The sequence below is a fragment of the Acomys russatus genome, chromosome X, assembly GCF_903995435.1.
Source record: "Acomys russatus chromosome X, mAcoRus1.1, whole genome shotgun sequence".
NCBI lineage: Eukaryota > Metazoa > Chordata > Mammalia > Rodentia > Muridae > Acomys > Acomys russatus.
The window spans coordinates 63,484,324-63,511,182 of record NC_067169.1 but is presented as its reverse complement, the minus strand read 5'-3'; the positions used below and the strand labels follow the sequence as shown (position 1 = coordinate 63,511,182).

General features: G+C 33.8%; 1 pseudogene; it reads right to left on the bottom strand.

Annotated features, from left to right (window-relative positions):
- Positions 1-23,468: 23,468 nt before the first annotated feature.
- Positions 23,469-25,473, bottom strand: LOC127185317 (thymidylate synthase-like; annotated as a pseudogene).
- Positions 25,474-26,859: the final 1,386 nt, after the last annotated feature.

Sequence of the window (26,859 nt, the reverse complement as noted above, 5' to 3'; positions counted from 1 at the left end):
CCTTATACTGTAAAGACATTTGCTCAGCTATGTTTATAGCTGTTTTATTCATAATCTCCAGAAACTGTAAACCACCTTGATGTCCTTCAACCAAAGAATAGATAAAGAAAATATGATACATTTACACAGAGGAAAATTATTAACACTAAGAATGTAACATTTATATAATTCCTGATTTTGTCATGGTTCTTCTTGCTATAGGTAATATATTGTATATATGTGTAATAATATAAATACATATATAATTTTTTAATTAAAAAAGAAATTGAATAAATTCCAACCTGAAGTTCTTATACTTGCTTTTGCCCTTTGAATGTTGATAAATGATGTCTGATTGTCACTTAGGAATCTTGAATGCATCTTTCAATGAGTTCTTTGTTACAATTGGAAGTTTCCATAGGTAATATACAAATGCTTAACCAGAATAATGGAAAACTAATTATTATATGTTGGCTTTTTTTGTGTTATCTCTATTAAGGTTTTGAAAACAAGGAAATCATGAAATATTCAGGCAAATGGATGCAACTAGAAAGAATAATCCAGAGCAAGGTAACCCAGACCCAGAAGGCATATATGGAATGTACTCTCACTTAGAAGCAGATATCATCCATATATTAAAGGATAACTATACTGCATATCATAGACCCTGAAAAGCTAACAAGGAGGGCCCACCTAAGGGCGGCCCTCCTTGAACCTCCTTCTGATGAGGAAATAGAATAAACAATGGAAGAGGAAGTAGAGAGGGAAACTGATAGGAGAGTGTGGAGGCAGGTAATCAAATGTGGGGAGAATGGGGAAGGGATGTTTCAGGGCCAGGAGATAAAAGGGAAACCAAGGGGGGACATCACTGAGACAAACTGGCTACTTTGAAAGGGTAGGCTACAGGGAGGATATATGGATATCTTTAGCTGAGCCTTCTACTAGAGTGAGACAAAAGACTGAGGAGACCACCTTCTAGTCAGGCAGGACCTATTGTGGTGGGAGAGGAATACCAATACACCTTCAACTTCAAACCAAAATATACCATGCCTACAAGAAGTGCTGAGTTGTAGCAGAGACTGAAAGAATGATTAACTAATTCCTGGCCCAACCTGAGACCCACCCCATTGGAGAGAGCCATTAAAGATAATCTGTTATGTTTACAAACAAGAGACTAACTTAACTGTTCTCTCAGAAGCCATCCCTGAAGCTGATATAATCAGATGCGGAGAATCACAGACAAGCATTAGAGAGAGTTCCAGGAGTCTTGTGAAAGAGTGGGAGAGGCGGATAGAAGAACCCTGAGGAGACCAGAATGCTGCAAGAAGACCAAAGAGTAAACTAGCCTAGACCCATGGGGGTTTAGAGAGACAGAAGCACCAACCAAAGGCCATGCATGAACTGAACCTAGACCCCATACACATATGTAACCTATGGGCAGTTTGATCTTCAAGAAGGTCTCTAATAAATTGAGCAGGTTCTGTGTATGACATGTACTCTGCTGCCTGCTTTTGATCACTTCACCCAATGTGGGATGCCTTCCCTGGCCACAGTGGGTGAGGACGAGCTGAGTCCTCATGTGGCTTGATGTGCTGAGATGGGTTGGTGGGGGATACCCCTTTTCTGATGACAAGAGGATACACGGAAGATGGTGGGAGAGAGGGACTGGGAGGAGAGGAGGGTGGGCACTATGATCAGGATATATAGTGAATATATAAATAAAAAAAATTTAAAAAAGAATCTATGTTATGCTTGTATAGTTGTATCTTATTAGGAAAAATAATGAATTTCCTATACATGCAACAATTTGTGTTAATTTCCAATAAATTGTGCCTATTTGAAAAGGGCTATATCCAAAAACAATTATTTCTATTATATTATGATTTTAATCATTATGATACTATTTCTATTATATTATTGAAAGCACAAAGTTATAAAAAGAGAACAGTTGCTGATTTACAAGAATTATAGACAAAAAATGAGTGTAGATTTGTCTTTTCTAAAATTTATTTTTAATTTATGTATTTTCACTTTCCATCCTTATCATTGCCATCTTCCTCTCCGTCCAGGTCCTCCCTACCATGCTCTTCCACCTATTAGCCCTCCCCCTTGTCCTCAGGAAACGGGAGGACCCCACCAACCTACCAGAGCATATCAAGATGCATCAAGACTGAGTTCTTCCTCATTCCGTGAGGATAGTGAAGGCAGCCCTGTGAGAGCAAAGTGATTGAAAGCAAGCAACAGAGTCCATGTCATCAATTTGTCTTATAAAAGGATATCACAGTGTTTCTCTTTGCTAACAAAACTGTTCTGTGTCCTGTCTGTATCCTGGTTTAGATATCATACCCACTAGTGTTTTGCAAGATGTCAAACTGGGAAATTTAGTAACAATGCAAAATCTTACTTTTATTTATTTTAACTGCTTAAGAATCTACAAAATAAAGGAAAACACACAGCCTTGGTATTGAAGCAATGACTTTATTTTTACCCTAGAAAATCACTTAAAAATACAACCACCTAATTTAAGCAATATACTCACGATGTATCTCTTTTACAAAATATCTCCCAGTTAAACTCAATTCAATAAATTGCTGCACAAATTTAATAGTTTATCTTAAATAGAATGAGAGAAAATATTCTGGAAATATTCTTAAATTTCTATTAAAATGAATCACATTTGAATTTGTAAGATTCTGTTGCTAGATAATCACTTGCAAAGTTGGAAAATTACTTTTATTCAAAAACTAGGTAGAATAATTATTAGCAGAAATGGGCACTATTTAGAATGATTCATATCATTTACTGAGCTTTAACTGTATGAAATCTGTTTTTGAAATAAGAATTTCATCACCGACTTAGTTGAGCAATCCAATGTCTATCAGTGGTAAGCACTGCTAAGTAGTTCAGCACAGCTGATTCTGATATACATTTTCAGAGTTTTACCACATGGTCTCATAGTCAATATAATAGGAGTGTTTTCTAAATCAAGATGGATGCTGCTCAGCTAGATGAATTATATGTGATAGATTTATTCATTCCCTAAAGTAGTAGAATCCAGGTGGCAGCACTGAATCACCAAAGGCAAGGTGGTCATAGTCATTCTAATGGGTTGCGTAGGCAAAGTAATATCATAATGGCTTGATCCAGAATGAGCACCACAGGAAATGTGATTTTTATGATTGCATGACTCCTATGGACCTTAGCTACTGGTTAATCAGTCATGATATTTCTAGTCATGAAATAGATCAGAAGACTACTCAATATTTGTTGATCTGTAAAAGGAGAAAAAATAAAATCAAACAAATTAAATACATTTAACATTATATTAATTCAAGAAGGAATCATAGCCCATGATCCAACTATAGTAGTGTGGAGCATGCATAGATATTTCTCTAACAGGAAGGATAAGTTATTGTACCTAGGACAACCCACCTTGAAGAAAGGAACACAATACATCCTAGCCCTACTTGGGTCAATTACATTCTTTACTTGGATATATTACTGTGGTTCACATATCAAGTGACTCTGAAAACTGCTAGATTTAAGCAAGGTCTAGATAGGAGAAGGATATTCAATCTGTTCAGGCTGCTGTGCAAGTTACTCTGCCACTTGGGTCAGTGGTATCCAATGGTACTTGAGGTTACAGTGACATATAGGAAAGCTGCTTGAGGCCCTTACAAATCTCAATAGGGGATTCATAGGAGAGGCCTTTGGGATTTTAGAATAACGTAGTGCTGTTATCAGTAGATGACTATTTTCTCTTTGATGGGACAGTTCCTGGTCTGTGGACCTTTGAGTAAACTGAACACTTAACAATGTGCTACCAAGTTACCATGTGACTTGAGTTTCCCATCATGTATTATGTATTATATAAAAGATGAAGTTCTAAAATAGATGCTGAATAGTAGCAATACATTACCAAATGGTAATAGTATGTATTTCTTTGAACCCTAGCAGGTTTTGAATGCACAAACAAGTTATATGAAAAAGCTACTCGTATTCCTATGGATTCTACTGCTGTTAAAATGCTGATTGTTCACAACCTGCATCCGTAGTCTTCTGAGGTGACCCCTATTTGGTTGATTGAGGAAGAGAATAAAAGTATCTTGTTAATGATGGTTCTGCAAGTTATGCAGGCACCACCCAGAAGTGGAAAAATGCAACATTTCAACACCTTTCAGGGACAACCCTGACAGACACAAGTAAAAATATCTTCACAGTAGGCAAAACTTCATGCAGAACATGTGATATATTTTGTTTGGAAGAAGAAATGGTCAGTTTTGTGATTGTTCACAGGTTAGGGAGTTGTAGTCAATGGAATGGCTAGATAGTCAGAAAATTTGAAAGAACATGATTGGAAAATTCATGAGAAACACAAGTGGAGAAGTAAGTGGATAGATGTATCCAGTGGGTAAAGGAAGTAAAGATACCTGTATCTCATGTAAATGTTCATCAAAAGGTGACTTCAGCTGAGGAGGAGTTCAACAACCAAGTAGATAAGATGACCATCTTGTGGCTATTCTTCCTCTTTCCTAAGCCACTCCTGCCATTGCCCAAAGAGTCCATGACCAAAGTGGTCATGGGAGCAGAGATGGAAGTCATGAATAGGCTCTACAACATGGACCTCCACTCAACAAGGTTGACTTAGTTATAGCTGATGCAGAGTGTCAGATATGCCAACATCAGAGACCAACTCTGACCCCCAGATATGACATCATTCTCTGGGGTGACCAGCCAGTGACCTGGAGGAAGACTGACTACATTGAGCCACTTCTTTCATGAAAAAGATAATGCTTTTTTCTTTTTGGACAAGATCCCAATTCTGGGTATGGATTTGCCCAATGGTATACAATGCTTCTGCAAAAACTACCAAGTGTGGATTTACAGAATACCTTATCCACCATCATTTTATTCTATACAACATTGCTTCTGACAAATGAACTCACTTCACAGCTAGAGAAGTGTGACAAATTACTATCACATATGTTTCTAAACTTTCATATGTGATAAGTAAAATTCAATTGATTTCATTAACTTGTATCTACTTTCTTGTAATCTAGTACTAATGTAAACAAAAGTGTCTAATAAGTGGATTGTAAGGCAAAGAACAATGTGTAGCAAATTTTGTAGTATTTTATCAAATTAAGAATACAAAAATCAATGAACAGATTAAATTGAATTGAGGCTTGAATGATGAGAAAACTTTTACATGCTAATGATGTTAGAATAAAAGATGTTATAACAAGTATGGCAATAGATGACACAGACCTATATGAACACTAAGAAATATGTGGAATTTAGGCATGTCTAGAAGATATACTATAGGAAATCAGTAGCTATATGAAATTTTATGGTCTGTAATAGAGAAAGAAGTACTGTGACACAGCTGTAATACTACCTTAAGGCTTTTTTATAGACTGAGGCTGTGTGTTTCTCCTTACTTCTCCACTCCATTAAAGCTGAACTTCCCACGCTGATACACCATAATTATTTTATGCAGTGCAAGAGATGTTATTATAACTTAAAAGAATTATAATGACTTGGCATATGTATAAGTTGTCATTTTCTAGATAGCTAATAGTCTTCTTGCACTCACAATAATGTGTGACTATTGAGCACCATTTAAAAAAAAGTAAATTAGGGGATAAATTCTGACATGAGTAAAAGCTATGAACAATTTGCTGTACTACAGCAAAAGCCAAACTAGGAAGACTGGGTCAATTATTGTACATATGGCAGCAAAGAAAATTGTGGAATATGTTTTAGTTTCTCCTCTTAAAAGGCTCATCTCAAATTAAGTTGAAAATGTGGAACAAGAAACGTGTTTCTTTAAAAAATGGAAACAACATTGATTTGAGATTTTCTTCATTAGTCCTTTAGGTTTACAACACTAGCTAAACTTTTAACATGATAATGATGAGTGAGACAGGAAAGAATATGAGTAAAATTGATTATCAAAATGTGTGAGCAAGTACTAAGTGGGCAGGAATCACGATTATTTTGTTCCTCTCACTTGGTGTATTAAGGAGCCTTAAACATGCTATAGTTATATACCTATATTGATTGTAATTTCCTATTTGAGAGTCTCAATTCTAGCTATATTAGAGAACAATATAGTACTTGTTCTCAACTTTTCATCTGTGTTTACACATTTTTTCCTATTTTAAGAATCACCATTTTCTCTCTAAACAACTCAAATATTGTCTTTCGAGTACTTATATCTACTTGCCCCGTATTCACTGATTATTACTCTCTTCTGAAATTAGGATTATTTTATCCTGGTACATAAGTAGTTTTCAGTATGTTCTTGGCTAATGTAAAAATATAGCCTTCATTTTCATTTGAAAATTTTTATGAAATTTTCAAAGATGTAATTCAGATAAAATATCAAATAACCAACAAAAGTTCCATTTAGCATAGTCATAATCTCTTTCCTGGCTAAATATGTCATTTCCTTTCTAAGTACTTCATTTTTATCAATTCACTTAATTCAAAAGTTATGTATCTATATGTCTTTTACCTTCCCAACAGAGAATAAAGGCTGATACACAAGTAGCTACTATAATTAATTGATCTTATATAATTAATTGATCTTTAAACTAATTTACATCAATGCTTTCCATATGATTATACCATGTTAAATATTAACACAAACACTGTATCTTACTGTAAACAATTGTCATTAGAATTATAGCACATTTTTCTTTTTTGTAATGTATACTTTTATATTATTACATATGAATAAAATACACTACATACAGCAGGAAGAACCTTGACACAATCAGGAATTATATAAAAGTTATATTCAAAGTGTTTTGGTCATTTGTATTTGACAGCTTTGAAGAAAACAATTTTCCTATCCTGGTGTGTCTAAAATTCTGAATGAAAGTCAATATCTATCATATCTCAGCATTATCAACTTAAAGCACCAATCTAGACCTAAAAACATCTTAACCCCTAAGTAACTAAGCTTAATTTTAAAACTAAAGTATGTGGTCTTCAACTCCATCAGAGAAGGAATAAGCCTTAAATTCCTGAACACAGAGTATAGATGAATAAAACTTCATTGCCTATAGTGCCCACATTTTCTTTGGAACAATGAAGTTACATCATTTCAATGAAACAAATGAAAACAGGGACGATAATTTTACATAAAGCAAGCCAAACTTAGAAAACATTGTATGTCCTGAATGTATATGACATACTTGTATAAAAATGTCATAATGGAAACTCATTTCATTTGTTAAAATTAACATATGTTAATAAAGAAAATTTGAAAGAATTCTATCATACTTTATGATTGAGAACCTAAAATGATGCAAATTTTGGCCTTTGAATCATTTTAAGTCACGTCATTAAGATTGCTTCAATAATGCAATCATCATTCCAGATAATAATAGGTATCTATAGAGAATAGCATTTTTATTACTCTACCTTATTATTAGGAGATAATTAATTTCATGAATATATTCTTAAATCTACATGATTCAGAACATTTCCATTTAATATTCTCTTAGGAAATTCCACAGACACATTCCATATATCCCAGCAAGATTACATGATTTTCCTTTCAAGTCAGATATTCCAGTCACAAAATGACTTAGGAAACCCAATAGAACTATAGGGGCAAAGATTATAATTATTTGAAATTAATATTGAAATAGGGAGTAATGTTTCTTTGGAGAATTATATTATGAAACTAATAAAATAATATGGAACAATATGGTGCAGTTTTGTAAAAGTAAATTACATGAATGTTTCATATTAATATTAAGACATGAATGCTAGATGTAGGAGAAATAAATATTTTGATATGTAAAGATACAGAAAGAAATTATGTTCAGGAAAAATAAGATCTCAGGCAAAATTGGAATAGGAGGCCCACAGTTATGATCCCTTGTATAAAATACAAATTTAACTATTATTAATAAAGTAGAGTACTTTTATTTGAATTCTAAAACATTGAGTCTGGCCACAGAACCCTGAGAGAACATGGAGACACAATGAAATGATAAATGGTAAAAGTAAAAATGACACTTGTTTATACTGAGCGTTGCTTGGATCAGTAAAGCACCAGATAGGAAAAGATCCCATCGAACACAGTATCTCTTTGGAAAAAAAAAAAAAAAAAAAAAGACCAAGGCGAATGTTCACTGGCAATAACTCAAGGTACTGAACAAGAGATCCAGTATAAATTATGTTCCATTATACAGTAGGTATTGGGCTCATTTTTATTATGTTCCATTTTGAAAACAGGATGTGCTGGTTATTGGTACAGCTATACTTCTAGGGAAAGTAAGGAACATAAAATGATGAGTGCACAGAACTTCATGGTGACTTTGGAGACATATGCACTAGTTCTGTCACTAGAATTGTCACCAAATAACTTCACTCAAGTATGGAGTTCCTCTAAGTTGTACTGTCTGACTATGGAAGCAAATTATTATCCCCAAGGATATTGAACTCCAAGGGAGACATCACACCCAATCAGGGAGCCTAGCCAACAGTGAACTCTAACCAAAAGCCTAAATAACAGCCACACCCAATCAGTGAGCCTAGCCAACAGCCTGCTTGACCTTGGAGTCTAACTGAATAAACAAACAGCAGCCCAAAAGCACATGAGCATACAAATCATACTGGTAAAGTACATGTATAAACAAACTGCAACAGTGGTAAATAAATCAACTATAACCTTAATATAAAAGTTTAAAGAAAATAATTAAAAATAACAAAAGCCACTAAGTTTTATTAATGGATATACAATGTAGAAAATATAAACATTTGTGTCAGTAACACAAAGCATGTTTGAGGAAGCAACAATGTAGAGATTTCATCTATGATTTAAGTTGCTACCAATTTTGAATCCATATATATTTTTCTGTCTATGTTAATAATCAGATGTGCTTTTCTATACCTCATGAATAAATTATTCCTCTTGTATAAAATAGTACTATACCAAAGAAACAATAACATTTCATTTACAGGACAAATGATATTATATTGCTGATTATACACAATGTATTTTAAAGGAACATTATAATTTTAAAATAATTATAAACAAATTTCAGAGTGCTTGTTTCAAGCATGAGGAACTCTGAATCTTTATTAAGACTCCAAGTGTGGAAGCACACAATTGGAATCCCAGGGCTGGGTAAGTGGAATGGTTTCATTCCTTAGAGTTCATTCAAATCTACATAAATTGTCAAGCTTCAGTTCTTAGCAAAAGATCATGTATCAATTATCCAAAGGTAAAATATTAAATATAATAATAAATTTTAATAAATACACTAACAATAAACAAAAATGTAATAAATAACATCCTACAATATTAAAATATATTATTGAATATAACAAACAAATTACAAAGAAAATAAGTTCAAAGCATTGAGAACAATATTACTTCAATTAAACAAGCAAATTACAAAAATAATCAAAGAAAACTTAAGTCAGATGAACTAAGTTTACTTCTATAGAAATACGGCTGAAACTTCCTGATATTTTTGTGTGAATATATGCCCTCCACCCTGACTGTGCTTCATTGGTATTCAGATCTTTTTGTTTTTATCTTAACTCTCAGCATTTGAAACAACAGATTGATGTTTGGAGTTTAATCCTAGAGCCATTTGGTGTTGATGTGCAAATAAAATGTAAAATCTGGCCCATAGCTTAATCAAGTTTAGATGTCGCTTCTCTGTATAGAATAACCTTTCCATAGAGTTAGCAGGTTCTTGTTGCAAAACTTAGATGTCTATGAAATGTTCTGAAGGTTCAAATGGTAGTCCATAAGTGGCAGATACTAGGGTCATATCTGGAGTGGATGATGCTACCTGGAGAGGTGGACAGGGCATGGAGTCCTCTGGTTACAGAATGAATATTGTGGGTGTTGTGGGTGTTCCTACCTGGTGGATTTCCTACAGCCCTTTTTATGTGGTACACAGGCCATTGTATATCATTTTTATATATTGGAGAAACATTATAATTTTTCACTAACAATGATTTTCTAGAAAATTTATGGCAAAAACACATGAAGTAAGGTGCTGACACATGTAATTATCTTAACTGGCATTAGTTCCCCACAATTAATTCCAAGAGTATCCATACATTTCAACATCAATTATTTTAATGACTCTGAAACATATATTTTAAGTGAATAAAAAATCAACATCACGATTACTGTCAGTGATAGAGCTTCAAAAATGATATCGAAAGCATTAAAACTAGGCAAAGTCTTACTTTATGTGGAAAAATGGAAACAAATTATGTTAAAATTAAGTTTTTTAGCAATATTTCATTGATAGCTAGGTTCTAAATTTGGGTCTGAGACACATTTAATATAGTCATTGGAAATTCTGAAGAAAATAAATTTTAATTGATTGTACAAGTATTCTTACATCTGGCTTCAAAAAGTTTAGAAGTATGATATCTATGAATAAGGTTTCTCTATTATGAATAATCACAAAAGCAAATCTTCCTGTATAATGTTATGGTATTAACAAAAGCACAAAAATACCTTCCAAAGTATGTAAGTTCTTTGGTAACTGATAGGCAATGTACCTGGGGAGTTAGTATGAAGAGATAAGAATCATTTATTTTTTTAATTTTAACTGATTTATAAATAATAGTCCATGTGTTCCAAATATAACTTTTATGCTGTAATTCATAAGGTAAATACACTTTTGTATCATTCCTTACAATACACACACACACACACACACACACTCATACACACACACTCACACACACACCTCAGATTTCTTCAAACTCAAATAATCTATTATTTAAGCTGGAGATGAAATAGATAACAATATTTAGTACGTAAAGACAAATTTGTGATTATAATTAAAATAAGAGCAAAGTAAATTATTACTAATATTTTTCTTCCTTCCTTGCTCATAATAATGATTTCTTAATTAATAACTACTATGTGCTAATTAATGGAATTCCACCAAAAATCAACAAAATAAAAGCTTTTAATAATAGAATTGTTTGTCACTGGAACAAAAACAAAAATATTATTACTAGCCAATTTTACCCTTTGTCTACAGCACTCAACTCCCTAAACTGAGGAAAACCAAAAGCACACATGCTGAATCATACTACCCGCTGGCAGGCACTGCACTGAAAACAACCATTTCTATTGGACTTCAATTGCACTTCAATAGATTGTTTTAAACTCCCTGGACTTCAACAAATTGGTAAAACCAAGTATATGAAATTACACTCTCTAGGTTGTTTTAAACTCCCTGGACTTCAACAAATTGGTAAAAACAAGTATATGAAATTATACTCTCTAGTGACATTTTAACCCATAGTGACAAGGCAGGAATTAGTCATCCTATATCTGAAAGTGTGTTATCAAAGGAAACTGATCAGCAAAAATCCATAACATAGTAATGTATAGAAGTACGGCTTCCACTTAATGATATGCTTTTTCCTCATTACTCTAAGCACAAAAATTTATGTTGTACTGAAAGATACAGAAAGATTCACTTTAAGCAAAAGGAAGCTCTAGAAGAGAAGAAATAATTCAGAACACTGTACTTTTTAGCTTGGGGCATTTCTAAGATACAGTTGTTCAACAAATCTTTCAAAGTTTGTTGGTGAAATCTCTTTGTCTCTGAGCTAGTGATTGCAACTAGAGGGAATCAGACACAGGAAACTAAAAAAGGAGTAACTTTCTGCCTTACTGAAGTCATCATGAGCACAACTATATACACAATAATCCTTAATGTCCTTACAGTTCCAAAAAAATATATAATGAAGTTATATAACTCTTTTTAGGTAAGTACTGGACAGTGTCTAACCATAAAATGATTCTCTCAATCTCTTACATTCTTTATACCCTGCTCTTCTTTGTTCACTTTCATCTAATTAGGTTGACTCTTAATTAAGAGAAAAAATAAAAGCTATAAGTGTCACCACATGCCCTGTATTTGGCACAGACCTTATTTGTAGTCAAGAAATCTGTAATACATTTTATAAAGTAAGCTACAGAAATCACAAGCCCTGTATGTATTTGCCAAAAATAATCATACAAAGGATAATTTATTCTCTAGAATGGGAAAAAAGAATATAAAATGTTTATCACAGCCTGAAGTAGTTCCTTAATGACATAGATCACTCTTGTTGTTCTTTCTATCCCATGCAGTGCTTATGAATAGCAGGAGATCAATTAGCTCTATTAATTTTCTAAGTACAACTAATTAAAAATGATATTTAAGATGTTAGAAAAGATTCAGGGTTTATGTTAAATTTAAAAGCAAATGTACTGAATGTTTCAAATATGAGTCCCAAAGATACAGCATAAAATTAGCATAAAATGATGATTATAATATAATATTGTTTCTATAAAGCCATATCACTTGTCCAAAAATATCATTAGTGAATTTGCAGTAATTAAGCTAAAAAAAAAGGTACAAAGTATTTAAGAAGCTTTGGATGCTGAAAACTATATAATTAATTTCTTTCAAAAGATTTATATTTTTAAAGAAAATGAACATATGTAAAAGTACAGGTAATGTTAATAACTACTAATTATGACAGTATGATTTTTTTATACTTTGTTATAACAAAAAGACACCTACCTTTAAAGAATTACCCTTTCAAGTGTTAGAAATTATAGTATCACAAAAATGAGACTGCTAAATAATATTTGTTGTACATGTAAAAAAAATTTGAATCTATGACATAAGGAAAGCTTAAACAATTAATGATTACACTTAAATGTTTATATGTTTGGTGAGTATCTAGAAATTATTGAAATGTCTGCAGGTCTGAAAATTACAGTTGCAAGTACATACATTAATACATTGGTTGATGTACATACACATTTAGGTGTTTTCCTCTTTCAAAGTAAAATCTATTTATTCAAGTTTTATAAGGTCTTTTTAAATAATATTCAATTACCCAAAAGTTTTATACTTCCTCTCAGATGTTCTCATTTTTATTATTATTGATAAAACTGAACAGACTATATGGTACTAATAACACTGAAATAAAAATAATAGTGTTAATACATTTCAAAAGGATTTAAGTTGTGTTAAACTGGTGATGGAAGTTTAAAAAGTTAGAGGTTGGTAGAAATGGGGAAGAGGGTGGGAATGTGAGACCAAATGGAATGGAGAGAGGGGGCCACTATTGAAATATATGTGAATAAATAATAAATTTAATTTTAAAATTTTTTAAACTTCTCTATCATATTTATAGAACATTTAATATATCTATGCAGTAAATTAATAACCTTACAAGAAATAGGCAATATTCTACTAAGTATATTAATGCCTAATATATATTCTGGATGAAGTAATCTTGACTCAGAAACATAAATATTCCAACTTTTTTGTTTGATTGGATGCTTGGATATTTTTTTTCATCTGTGCATGTTAGTTTTAAATGTTCAGAAGTGAGTGTTTTGTGTGGAATACCCATAGAGGTAAGGAAATTACTAAGGGGCTACGAAAAAGACCTGTCAAGGGGGAAGCATACAATGCACCAATATAAAGGATTAAAAGGGAACAATGGAAAGTAAAACTGGAATGAAGGAGTGGAAGGGAAGGCAGAGGAAGAAATGTAGAAGAGAAATAACTAATCTGATTCAAGAAGCCAGTGGAGATCTACTACTGTGAAAGTTTCCTTACACACACACACACACACACACACACACACACACACACACACACACACACATTAAAATGCCGTTCTATATAACAGAGTAACAACAACTCTACTGTACATGTGAGATTAATACGAGGCTCAAATCTAGGATGACTTCTTTTGGAGTTGTTGGCCAGTGAGGTACCATATACGTGCAAACTCTATAGGTTCTTGCCATTCCTCTTGGTTACTGTTTTAGTTCAGGATTTTATTGCTGTGATAAAACAACATGACCAAAACAGTTGAGAAGGAAATGATTGATTTCAGTTCATAGTTTCACATCACAGTCTGTACTGAAGAAAGTCCTCAAATAGAGCAGGAATCCAGAGGTAAGAACTGATACAGAAGTCAGGTAGAAATGATGCTTAATGACTTTCTCTCATGGTTTGTTTACTCTTCCTGCTTTCTTATAGCACCCATGACCACAAGCTGAAGGGTAAAACCACTAATGGTGTTGTGGGCCCTCATGCAATGATCACTAATTTTTAAAAATGCCCCAGAGTCTTCCCAACAGACCAATTTTGTGGAGATATTTTCTCAATTAAAGATTTCCTCTTCTTAGATGATGCTAGTGTCTATCCAGTTGACATCAAACTAGATCACACAATTGATATCTTGCCAACTATATACTTAAACACATAATTATTCAACTGCAACCTTCTCTTTCTTTTTTATTTCCAAGCTCTCTTATTAATATTAATATCACAATGTAGAACAACTTTAAATGCCACAGCTTTCTAACTCTCTGATTCATGTTTGCTGACTCTTAGATATCTGGATTTGTTTTCTAGATGTGTCTTTTGGGACTGGACTCCACATATCTGAATTTTGATTGGTTATTGTATTCAGTTATGAGTACCAAAACATGAGCTGAACAAGGACAGCAATAGAAATACTGCGCTAAAAGCAGAAAAGACCACATTACATCAACCCTATACAGAGAACTATAGGCATCTTAGAACTGTTGACAGTGTGAGAAATAGTCTTCCACAGGAAAGATAAGGAGCAAGAATTAGTTATCAAATGCCAAATGATGAACCCTAAAAATAAACCAGTACAATTATACAAACTATGCAAGTTGTATTTATGTATTTAGGAATATATGCACACACATTATCATATATTCATGCAATGACAATTAATGGAAAAGGAAGTCATAAAATTTAAAAAGAGCAAAGAAAGGTATATAGTGGGGTATGGAGGAAGAAAAAGAGGGAACAATGTAACTACAATCTCAAAAATAAAGAGACATTTAAAATAGAATGAAATTTAAACATGATATTTTAAAAAGAGTGCAACATAATACATATTCATAACCTTTAAAAGTTTGGTTTGTTCACAATGTTAAAGTTCAAGCCTCACTAAACTGTCCAAATTCTCCAAAATATACACAGTCTCTCTAAAATATCCACTGACTCTATAAGTGTACAGAGTCCCCCTAAAACATCTATAGCAACTCTAAAATATTGGTAGTCAACAATATCAAAAATCATGGGTTTGAGTATGGTGGTGCAGGTCTTTAATTCCAACCTGTTCTATATTGTAAAGCTATACAACAGCCAAGCTACCTAGTAAGACATGAAAGAGAAAAAGAAACAAAAAACAAAACAAAAAACAAAAAACAAAAAACAACAAAAAACGGAGCTTAAAAATGTTAGTCAAAATATCTCTTCAATTCCATTTTTTTAACTGTGGGCTTCTTTAAATAAATAAAAAAAATTAAGTTAAATATTTTCTTACTTCAAGATGGAATGACCAGGACACATTCTCAATCAAATGAAAACAAAGCAAAATTCAATGGTATTAAAAGTTCTGTGCTTGATGTCTGGGACCGGATCATGAATCCAGGTTCTTAAGTCTGCCATCACACAGCAGGGACAACCTGTTTCTTAGGTTGAGGCCAGCTCCACCCCACAGCTGCTGTTGTCTTCAGTGGTCATACCATTGTACTGGCATCTCTAAAATTCTGAGATCTCTGTCATTTGGCTGTACCTTCACTAATAGTATCTCTTAACATTTCTTCAGTGAGTGCTACCCTATCACACAGTGCCAAGGCTCAGCTGCTCTCCATGTCTTCTTCATGCCTATTAGTCTTTTATCACTTTACACATTACCAACTTTGCCTTCCAGCATAACATACAGCCTTAGCCCATTCTGGACCATAGCTTCTGTGTGCTGACTCTGTACAGTTGCTTCCCAAAAGATTAGCCATCAGAAATTCTGGTCTCTTCTTAATTTTAGCTCCAGGTGTTCAGCATCCATTGTTCCAGAAACACAAAGGATTAACTCTAATGAATAGTCTCTAGTTAATCCTAATGCTTCATTTTCAGTGTAACAGATACTACATGTTATTAACTCACATTGTCACACAAATGGCCCTGATAGTGTCTTAGCTTCCCCTAAAACTTTATAAGATAGCTTCCTTTATCTACAGTGCTCTCAGCATTATCTTTTAAGTTTCTATAAAAAAAAAAAATAGTGGAGTAATTTACTCAGTTAAGGGCCCCTCTTCCAATGACTCTAGTATATATAACACTGATATAAAATTATTCAGCACAGTTACCATCCAGAACTTGATAGCAGGAATCTATAGCTAAAATCAGTACATACTTGAGTTACAGAATATGATAAAACAAAACAACCCCCCCCCAAAAAAAAAACCAGCCTGATACAAATCAATAAATCCTAACCATAATGGTTAGCTTTCATAGTGCTGAAAGGGACTGTATAAAAACCAGAGGAGAAAAGTAATCATCAATGATACCCAGTGATGATGCTTGCAAGATGCAATAACAGTCCTGAAAATACACCATGTAATTAAGGCATGTATATCATGGGATTGTTCAACCACTTTTTGATTGGATATAAATCTTACTACACAAGATGAAACCCATACCTGGCACTATGATTAGTTCAAGAATCTATGGCAAACAAAATCACAGGTGATAAAGGAGAACCTACTAGTATTCCTAACTCCAAAATCTTAGCACAGATATTTACTATGTAGCTCAGGCTTGTCTTGAGCTTCTGTTCCCCATGCCTCCACCTCCCAATTGATGACACCACACCAAGCTAATAATAAATTTTATCAATTTTAAGAGGTAGAGATGGAAAAGGGTGCTCTGAGTTTCTTTGTAACTTTAATTGTAATTTTTCTTTAAGGAGATTCACTAACTTGAATTATAAATTTACAACTTGCCAATGTTCTAATTAGCATAATACCTAATCTAGGAGTTCTAGGGCAGAGTGGAATGTATCTTTCATAATTTAACTAGAAGAAAAGACATTTGAAACTGGTGACCTACAACTATAAATTTAAGTCACTGTTAACAAAAGATGAAGCAATACAATAACTATTTTTTAAGATTTTGGTAAATCAAATGTTTCTTTATTTCTTATAATTTAGTTGTAGTTGATCATTTCTGGCTTCCCAACCTCTGGTGATAATTTCAGGAAATATAAATACCTGAGATAAACTACAACAATACATTCACCTAATGATTATTTATTAGTTGTCTATATATTCCAATTGTTATACTAAGCACTAGGAAATAATAAGTAATTTAGCTGTATGCTCTGCTTTCAAAATTACTAGTTCTAGCAAAGAAGATGGACAATGAATTGACAAGGTAGAAGAAAGCAAGGTGTTGTATTAAGTACTTTGAAAAATACAAACATAATGCTATTAAAGGAAATACTTCAAACAAGATAGATCCTAAACAACAAACTAAGGACTGTCAGTGGATTGGCCAGGTGACCTGAGATCAGATCCACCCATACTCCACACCCTGAAATCTAATCTGGGCTAGCAGACTCAGAGTATGGTGGCCTGCAGGCCCACAGTTCAGTCTGTGACAGAGTGAATGCTAGTGCAGCTTTATGGCTGGCATGTGGCTATGCTTTCAAGATTGATCAGATAAGTGAAGAGTATAAGCACAGAAATCAGACACCACATGAAAGAACAGTTTATAGTTAACTAGAGCAATTTGATGAATACAAAATGTAGTAAATAATAAAGATACATATATATATATATATATTTCAAAAATAAAACACAAAATAGTTGATGAATTAGATAGGATCAATAGAGGGAGGGGAACAAAGGAGTCAAGGATACTCTCTTGGTTTCATTCTTGGTCATTAGAATTAACATTGGTGGTATTTTTTATAATGCGAAAGAAAGAAGTGGGAAATACAAAGTCCCAGTTTGGATATATTTTTAAAGAATCTGTGTTTTCCTCAGCCAGGGTTACCAAGAAAAGAATGGTTATCTGACATATTGTTGTCAATAAAACCACTCAAGACCCAGCTATTCCACTCCTTGGAATATACCCAGAAGATGCTCCAGCACACAACAAGAAAATTTGCTCAACCATGTTCATAGCAGCCTTATTCATAATAGCCAGAACATGGAAACAGCCTAAGTGTCCCTCAGTAGAAGAGTGGATAAAGAAACTGTGGTACATATACACTATGGAATACTACTCAGCTATTAAAAACAAGGAATTCCCGAAATTTGTGGATAAATGGATTGAGCTAGAAATGATCATAATGAGTGAGTTAACCCAGAAGCAGAAAGAATCAAATGGTATATACTCACTTATATCTGCATACTAGCCCAAGGGCATGTCCCACGAAAGCCTTCACGTACCTTTTGAATTTATTTTTTTCCAATAAATTTTGGCATTTAAGAAATACAAAAATAGGCTCTAGTTAATTATCTGCCTAGATAATTATCCAGCAGTGGGTATTCAAATCATACACAGATAAGTGAGGACTGTGTCTACACAGCTGGAGCTCTTCAACTTAGAGATATTTAAAACCAGGAAAATGAATGAGATCACCTAGGAGAGCAGACAGACAGACAGGAAGGTGAATTGGGGCTCTTATCAGGCTGGATAGAGAACTGCTTGAAGCAACTAGCATTTTCATTACTCTGACGCTTATGCTATCTTATAGATGCAGTTTTTGCTAACTCTGATGAAACCTTATCATCATCATGCTTCATAATCAACAAATCTTTCATCAAAATTTCAGCAGTAGAATCACTTACAAAATTTTATTAGTACAATGTCAATGTTTCTTTAATATTTGTGTCATAGATTTTTATTAATGTTTTTTTCAAATCTTTGACATATAGATAAGATAACTGTTATTCTAAATTTAAAGAAACTTTTATTTTTAATATTTTTGCATAGCTCTTCTTATAGCCTCAATATGTAAGTCAAATATTAGAAACAAATGCCTAATCTCTTTATAATTTGCTTTAACAATCTTGCAACTCAATGATTCCTCTGTGCCGTCTCAGATGATTTAAACCTGAATACTTATGGAGCCTCTTGATACTAAGATATGCTCATGTCCTTCCTATACAGGTTCCCAGATTTGTGCTGCCAACAATGGAAGTCATGTGTTTCCAGAGGAAGTTCAACATCTTTGGAATTTCCTGCCTGCTGGGATTTTACAGATACTCACTTTTGTTTTTGTTCTTTTAGGTTTAAACAGAAGTTTAAAACAAGATCAGTTTTGAAAATGCCACATAACCTCAGTTATGTGACAAAATATGTCTTTCTTTTTTTAACTTTAAACTTATTTTTTATTTGTTCATTTTACATTCCAATTGTAGCCTCCTCCCTTGTCCCTTCCTGGTTTCACTCTAGCTCCCTCTTCCCTCTTTGTTTCTCCCCTACTCTTCAGAAAAAGAGAACCCCCAGCACATCAAGTCACACCAGGACTGAACTCATCCTCTTCCTCTGCAGCACTGCCAGTGGGTGTGATAAAAAAAACTGTGCAACAGAGTCCATGTCAGAGACAGCCTCTGGTCTCCATATTAGAAGATCCACATGGAGACTCAGCTGCTAAACTGAAAAAAAACTCTGTAAGGCAAAAGACACCATCAACAGAACAAAATTACCTCCTATAGACTGAGAAAAGATCTTCAACAACCCTACATCTGACAGCAGTCTAATATCCAAAATATATAAATAACTCAAGAAACTAAGCACTAACAAACAAAATAATACCAGTTAAAAATTGTATTCCTTTGTTAAGGGAATATAGAATGGTTGAGAAGCACTTAAAGAAATATTCAATGTCCTTAGTCATCAGGGACATGCAAATCAAAATAACTCTGAGATCCCATCTTACACCCATCAGAATATCTAAGATCAAAAACTCAAGTGACAGCACATGCTGACAAGGATGTGGAGAAAGGGGAACACTCCTCCATTGCTGGTGTGAGTGCCAACTTCTCCAACCACTTTGGAAATCAATCTGGCACTTTCTCAGAAAATTGGGAATAGTTCTACCTCAGGACAAGTTGCATTTTAAGTGCTCTTAAATAATGACTTATTCACAAATCTGATTACAAATATTTTCATCATAAATGCAGACACATTTAATTCTTATTGAGCTATCCATATTAAGCAAGGACTTTGGACACAGAGGAGGTGATTCTCTATGAGATACTTATATTTTACATAATTCATGTGAGAAAGCTAAAAGAATACAGATCTAAAAAATTCTTCAGTGATTCACTAATTGTAAATGGTGCAGTAAGAATTCCATTTCAGGAAGTCAGATTATTATTTTACAGTATTTGCTGTATATCCCTCTGTCTTAAATGCCTATTATGATGATTCCTGATAGGCCATGAAGTATTTCTACCCCACATCACATTCTATCTCAAAAGAACAAATTGTGCCTCAGTCTTACACCCTGGCCACATATCTAAATACTGTCATGAAAAATAAGTTTCCAGTATACTCAAATTCACAATAACAAGGTGTTTTCCTTGACCCTGGAAATATATATGTGAAACAAAACATGTTTCAACACTTAACATTTTAAAAGGAGTTACATTAAGCTACCTAACTGAGATTGTGACAGCAGAGACTTAGATTAGTATCATTGAACAATGTGGAAGATTTAATTTCTCTCCTGAAATTAACTGAAAACATTTAAGCCACAGATAGAAACTGAGATGCAAATACGAAATAATGTCTGAATGGAATTTCTCCAGATGTCCACATACCGGTAATTCTGCGGGCTCTCCTGCACTCCTCTTTTCAGTAATGCAGCTAGATTTCTCCCAGTAGCCTGAAAATGAGTAAAATAACGTTTACATTCTCTTATCTTTCTACAAATACCCTTTAGATACACACATATACACAAAACATGGATGTTACAATGACTGAAAAGGCATTCCTTCTAAAAATGTGTTCATAGTGATTAAAAATGATCTCTAAATTTCTGTGGTCATGTGAGTAGTTTCAAAGCCTTTGAGACTATCTTAATGAATATGAAGACTATGTAATCATGTTTCATGCATAATATGAAAATGTAAGATATTGCTTAATTCAACTCAAAATAAAATAACATACATGTCAAAATGAAGGACACTCAAATATATAAAGGCAAAATATAAAATTTCTGCAAACCTCACTTACAACTTACTAGGGGATATTTGATTCTATAATTCTTCATGAAATTAAAGATACGTTTTTAGGTAAGAAGCCATTATAATCAAAAATATTATTCATCTTGATCTGTATGACTCAACAGTCAGCACTAGACATTGAAAAAATATAATTAACTCTTTTGAAACATGGCTATTCCTTTTTATTCATTTTAAAGTTATATTGAGTTATGTGCATAAATTATTTTATTTTAATGTCTAAGTCTTAGCTTTATAGTAAAAGACAACTCTCTCAATCACTCCTCCTTCCTCCTTTACAAAGGGATGTGTGCATATATGCCTCTGTCTATGTGCACATATGCCTTGATGTGCACATATGTGTGCATAGGTGTGTGTGTGTGTGTGTATAAATGTGTCTGAAACTTCTATTAGTTTTCCTCTTGGATATTAGTTTCAAGCATTTAAAAAATTAATTTCCTTAACATTCTGAATATTTATTGTCATAAAAAACAGCTTTAGATATAAATATAACTTTTAAAATACTTGGCAGTGGTATCTGCTACCTATGTTATTCAGGTATTGCTATACTAACAGGAAATAGACAATCTTCTTTAAGGTACCCTTTTCACTGAAAACAGCAAAGGCAAATATGGTAACATGTATAGTACAATGAAAACATTGACAATATATGAGGTTACCAGTGCCTAGAGATCATGATTATTTTCAGTTTTATTAAAAAAATATGTATAAACACAGATGTTTGATACAATATTCTGACTTACATGAATGGACACAAACTGTTTATGTAACAAAAAATATTTGATGCACAGAGCTCTGCATCACAGTATGAGAAAAATTCCCTCAAGAAATGTACTTTGAATTCTATTAACTGTGACCTGATTACAATAACTTCACATTGCACTATTTGATGTCTCTAAATGAATTATTAGTCTGTTTTATATCCACTTCCCTGACTGGCTGAAATTGATATATCAGACTGTTGGACTGCTAGTTTTGTTCTATTCTCTTTTAACAAAACAGAGAGTAAAAAAATTATTGCTAAAATATATCATTATATGAACAACATGTCATTTCAAGATCTTCTAAGAAGGAAATTACAATAGATAAGAAAGTTCACTGATGAGTTTGTACACTACACTTTTGAGAACAGTTGAAGAAATTGTGAGGTTCTGAGAACAGCATTTTTCAGATCTTCAGTTTTCCATTTATAAAGGCAGATCAAATTATATTTAGTATATATGTAAAATATTTTATAATTTTAATCTCAAAATATAGGATTCTACATTTAAGTTAATAAGTATATAAAATATTATTACAGAATAAATAGAAAGATATAAAATTTCCTAAACTAGAAAAAAGAACAAAGATAAATAGATGTTTTTCATCAGCTGTAGTTAACAACAAATTTAAAATTAACATAATTTTGTAGTAGAGTTGTATGCATTAATAATTTCAATGTATAAATAGGCCTAATGTCTACTTAGAAATAAGCTGTTGTCATCCCCAAGTTACTATTATGTATACCTCTGTACAAGGTAACACTGGTATTTGAAAATTAGGAAGAAATCACAGGACTAATAAAATGCTTGTAAAATCGATATATCTTTTTACAGTCCACCTGACTTACAAAACACTAAAATATATCTTATATTTAAAAAACTTATGTGTGGCTATTTAACAAGTTAAATCATGATCAGTTATTTAACACTAATCACATTGTGGTATTCAAAAATAGCAGTTAATATGACAAAAGAAAGTCATGAAATTTTCAGGCAAATGGATGGAACTAGAAAGAATCATCCTGAGAGAGGTAACCCAGACCCAGAAGGGCACACATGGTATAAACTCACTTATAAGTGGATATTAGCAATATAGCACAGTATAACCATACAACAATTCACAGACCCAAAGAAGTAACAAGGAGAGCCTCTTTGAATCTCAGTCAGATGGGGAAATAGAATAGATAGCAGAAGTGGATTAAGAGGGGATTTGGGTAGGAGAGTAGGTGAGGGAATTGAGGAGGCATCAGATGTGGGAAAGTAGGGAAGGGAGGGAAGAGGGTTTGGAGCAAAAAGGGAAAAAGAGGGTGGGTGCATATCTGAGACAAACTAGAGCTTTTGGACTAGGTAGGCTCCATGGAGTATATAGGGATGACTCTAGCTGAGCCTCACAGCAGTGTGAGACATGGAGACTCAGGAGGCCAGGCAGGACTTATAGTGGTGGGAACAGAACACCAATGCACCTATAAATCCTTCAACCCCAAATTTACCCTGCCTACATGATGTGCAGAAATAAGGATAGAACAGAGATGAAGGAAATGTCCAACTAATGCTTAGTCTAACCTGAGACCCACCCTATTGGAGAAAGCCAACCCTTGACACCATTTAATGATATTCTGCTAGGTGGTATGGGTAATCATGTAGGTGAGCAGAGCATAGCTGGCAATGTTGAAGTGCATGTCTAGAACCATGTCTTCTGACTGCTGGTACAACTGGCATGAAAGCTCCCATTCACCACATAGAGTTGACATAACAAGGAGGCAGTGCCATCAGAGGAAGATCTTTTTTATTCCAGCACACATGATGGATCTTCTGTCATCGGGATTGGTTATAATGGTGTCCATCATTTTTGCAGCTGCTCTACTCCTTACCTGAGTAATCTGAATCCATATCTTTAGTAGTCTGCTTCCCCTGGATGGGGAGGTCTGGTGGCACTCAGAGGAAGGATAGCAGGCTAACAAGAAGAGACTTGATACCCTATGAGCATATACAGGGGCAGGAGGTCCCCCTGAGTCACAGTCATAGGGGAGGGGTGTAAGGGGAAAGTGGGAGGGAGGGAGGAATGGGAGGATACAAGGGATGGGATAACAATTGAGATATAATATGAATAAACTAATAAAGTATATTTTTAAAGAAAGCAAAATGCCTCCACTAGAAAATATAAACAGGGCCCAGGTCCCCTTCCTGTCAGCCAGAGAATCCCAGACTATCCAAAAAGTCTTTGGACCCATTGGCATCCCAGATTCTCACTCCCTTGGAAGACAGTTCTATAACATTTGTATATCCCTTAATTAACCATAGCAATTCCTCTAATACACCCTTCCAGAACACTAGATGGTTGTGAGCAGAGGAAATTTCTGTCTCAGGCTGTATCATGCCTGCATACTGACAGAGTGCCAGTGCCTGTACAGTCCTCCTTTTTTTTTTAAATTAATTAAACAATTTTTATTTTTTACATATACATTTATATTATTACACAATACACAATAAACTATCTATATCAAAAAGAACCATGCACAATCAGGAATTATATAAGTGTATAAGTGTTACATCTTAGTGTTCTGGCTATATATATTTGACAGCCTTGAAGAAAACATCTTTACTATCTTGGTGTTTAAAATTCTGACTGTAAATCAATCTCCATCACATTTTGTCATTACCATCTTAAAACATCTAGCTAGACTGTTTCCATGTTCTGGCTATTATGAATAAGGCTGCTATGAACATGGTTGAGCAAATTTTCTTGTTGTGTGCTGGAGCATCTTCTGGGTATATTCCAAGAAGTGGAATAGCTGGGTCTTGAGGAAGCCCTATTCCCATTTTTCTGAGATAGCACCAGATAGATTTCCAAAGTGGCTGTACTAGTTTGCATTCCCACCAGCAATGAAGGAGTGTTCCTCTCTCCCCACATCCTCGCCAGCATGTGGTGTCGCTTGAATTTTTGATCTTAGCCATTCTGATGGGTGTAAGATGGAATCTCAGAGTTGTTTTGATTTGCATTTCCCTGATGACTAAGGAGGTTGAGCATTTCTTTAAGTGTTTCTCAGCCATTTGATACTCCTCTGTTGAGAATTCTCTGTTTAGTTCCAAGCCCCATTTCTCAATTGGGTTATTTGGTTTGGTGGTGTTTAATTTCTTGAGTTCTTACTTGATACCCTATGAGAATATATAGGGGGATGTAATCCCCCTCAGGAACAGTCATAGGGGAGGGGAATAATGGGAAAATGGGGGGGGGAGGAATGGGAGGATACAAGGGATGGGATAAACATTGAGATGTAACAAGAATAAATTAAAAAAAAAAAAAAAAACATCTAGCTAGACTTAAAGGCATTTTAACCCCTAAACAACTAAGCTTTATTGTAAAACTAAGCTACCTGGTCTTCAACTCCATCTTAGACTTGAAAAGGAATAAACTTGATTAGCTGAGTGTGCTGGGAGTGCAGGCTAGTAGCTTTCCAAATAAGAAGATGATAGAGACAGTTTGCTATCTGAATAGCCACCTAAAACTCTCTATAATGTTGGAGCATCATCTTCAGCCTTCTGGCCCAATATATGTGATAGACATATTTGTGAGGCAGGAACTATTGAGGACTTGCTTACCCTGTCTTGGCAGAATTTGTCCATTAAACCTGCCTGAATCCAAGCTTGCCCTTTTTTAGGCAGAATTCTGTTTGTGGTAGAAATGAGGATATTTTGCCCAGGGGCTTGTTTGCCACATTTTAAGCCATCTCCATAAGGAGGTTTTTGATGCTCATCATCCTATTTGAGGTAGGCTATGCGTTGCCAGGTGTTACCCTGTCTCATTGTCAGTGAATCTTTAAAAATAAACTGATTTCACCCAAACACAAAAGATTATATCTTCTTTTCAGCATGTCATGGAACCCTCTTAAAATTGACCACATACTTGGCCACAAAGCAAACCTCAACAGAGACAAGAAAATCAAAATAATCCCATGCATCTTATCAGACCACCATGGATTAAAGCTGGAACTCAACAACCAACAAAACAACTGAAAGCCTACAAACTCAATGACATCTGGGTAAGGGACAAAATAAAAAGAGAAATTAAAAAAATTCCTAGAATTCAATGAAACAGAAGGTACAACATACTCAAATCTATGAGACACAATGAAAGCAGTGCTAAGAGGAAAGTTTATAACGCTAAGTGCTTTTATAAAGAAACTGGAGAGATCCCACACTAGCAACTTAACACCTAAAAGTTCTAGAACAAAAGGAAGCAGACACGTCCAAGAAAAGTAGATGATTGGAAATCATCAAACTCAGGGATGAAATAAATAAATTGAAAACAAAGAAAATAATTAAAAGAATCAGTGAAACCAAGAGTTGGTTCTTTGAGAAAATCGACAAGATTGACAAACCTTTAGCCAAACTAACTAAAAGGCAGAGGGAGAACATTCAAATCAACAAAATCAGAAATGGAAAGGGAAACATAACAACAGACACTGAGGAAATCTAATGAATAAAGTAGTAGAAGCATTTTTAAATGTCATATTATGCAGGTCTATTAGGTTTTAAAAGACCTAATCTAACTATCCTACCTTATATTTCTATAAAATCATATCTATCTGCCACACCTAAGATGTATATTCTTGTGATGAAAGTAAGCTAGTACTTGACATGACCATGATTTGATCAACTAACAATTAACTTATACAACTTATTTATCCTAAGCAGCCTGTGATAGTACTTTCAGTGTATTGGAAATAAGCTTTTATTATAATTGAGTTATATGGGTACAATATCACATATTAGAATATTTATATATATATATATCGTGTATGAAGAATAAACTTACATATAAATTCTATACCATTGTATCTAGAAGTAAAGTTATTTTATATCTATATACAAAATTCTATACCAGTGAATTAAAAATTACCTTGAGAGTGACAATTGAGGCATTAAGTTGAGGAGTAGATTCACTAATCTACCTTTTGTTCTATCTTCCTATATATTTCTATATTCCCCCTTCTTTTCAACATCTATCTC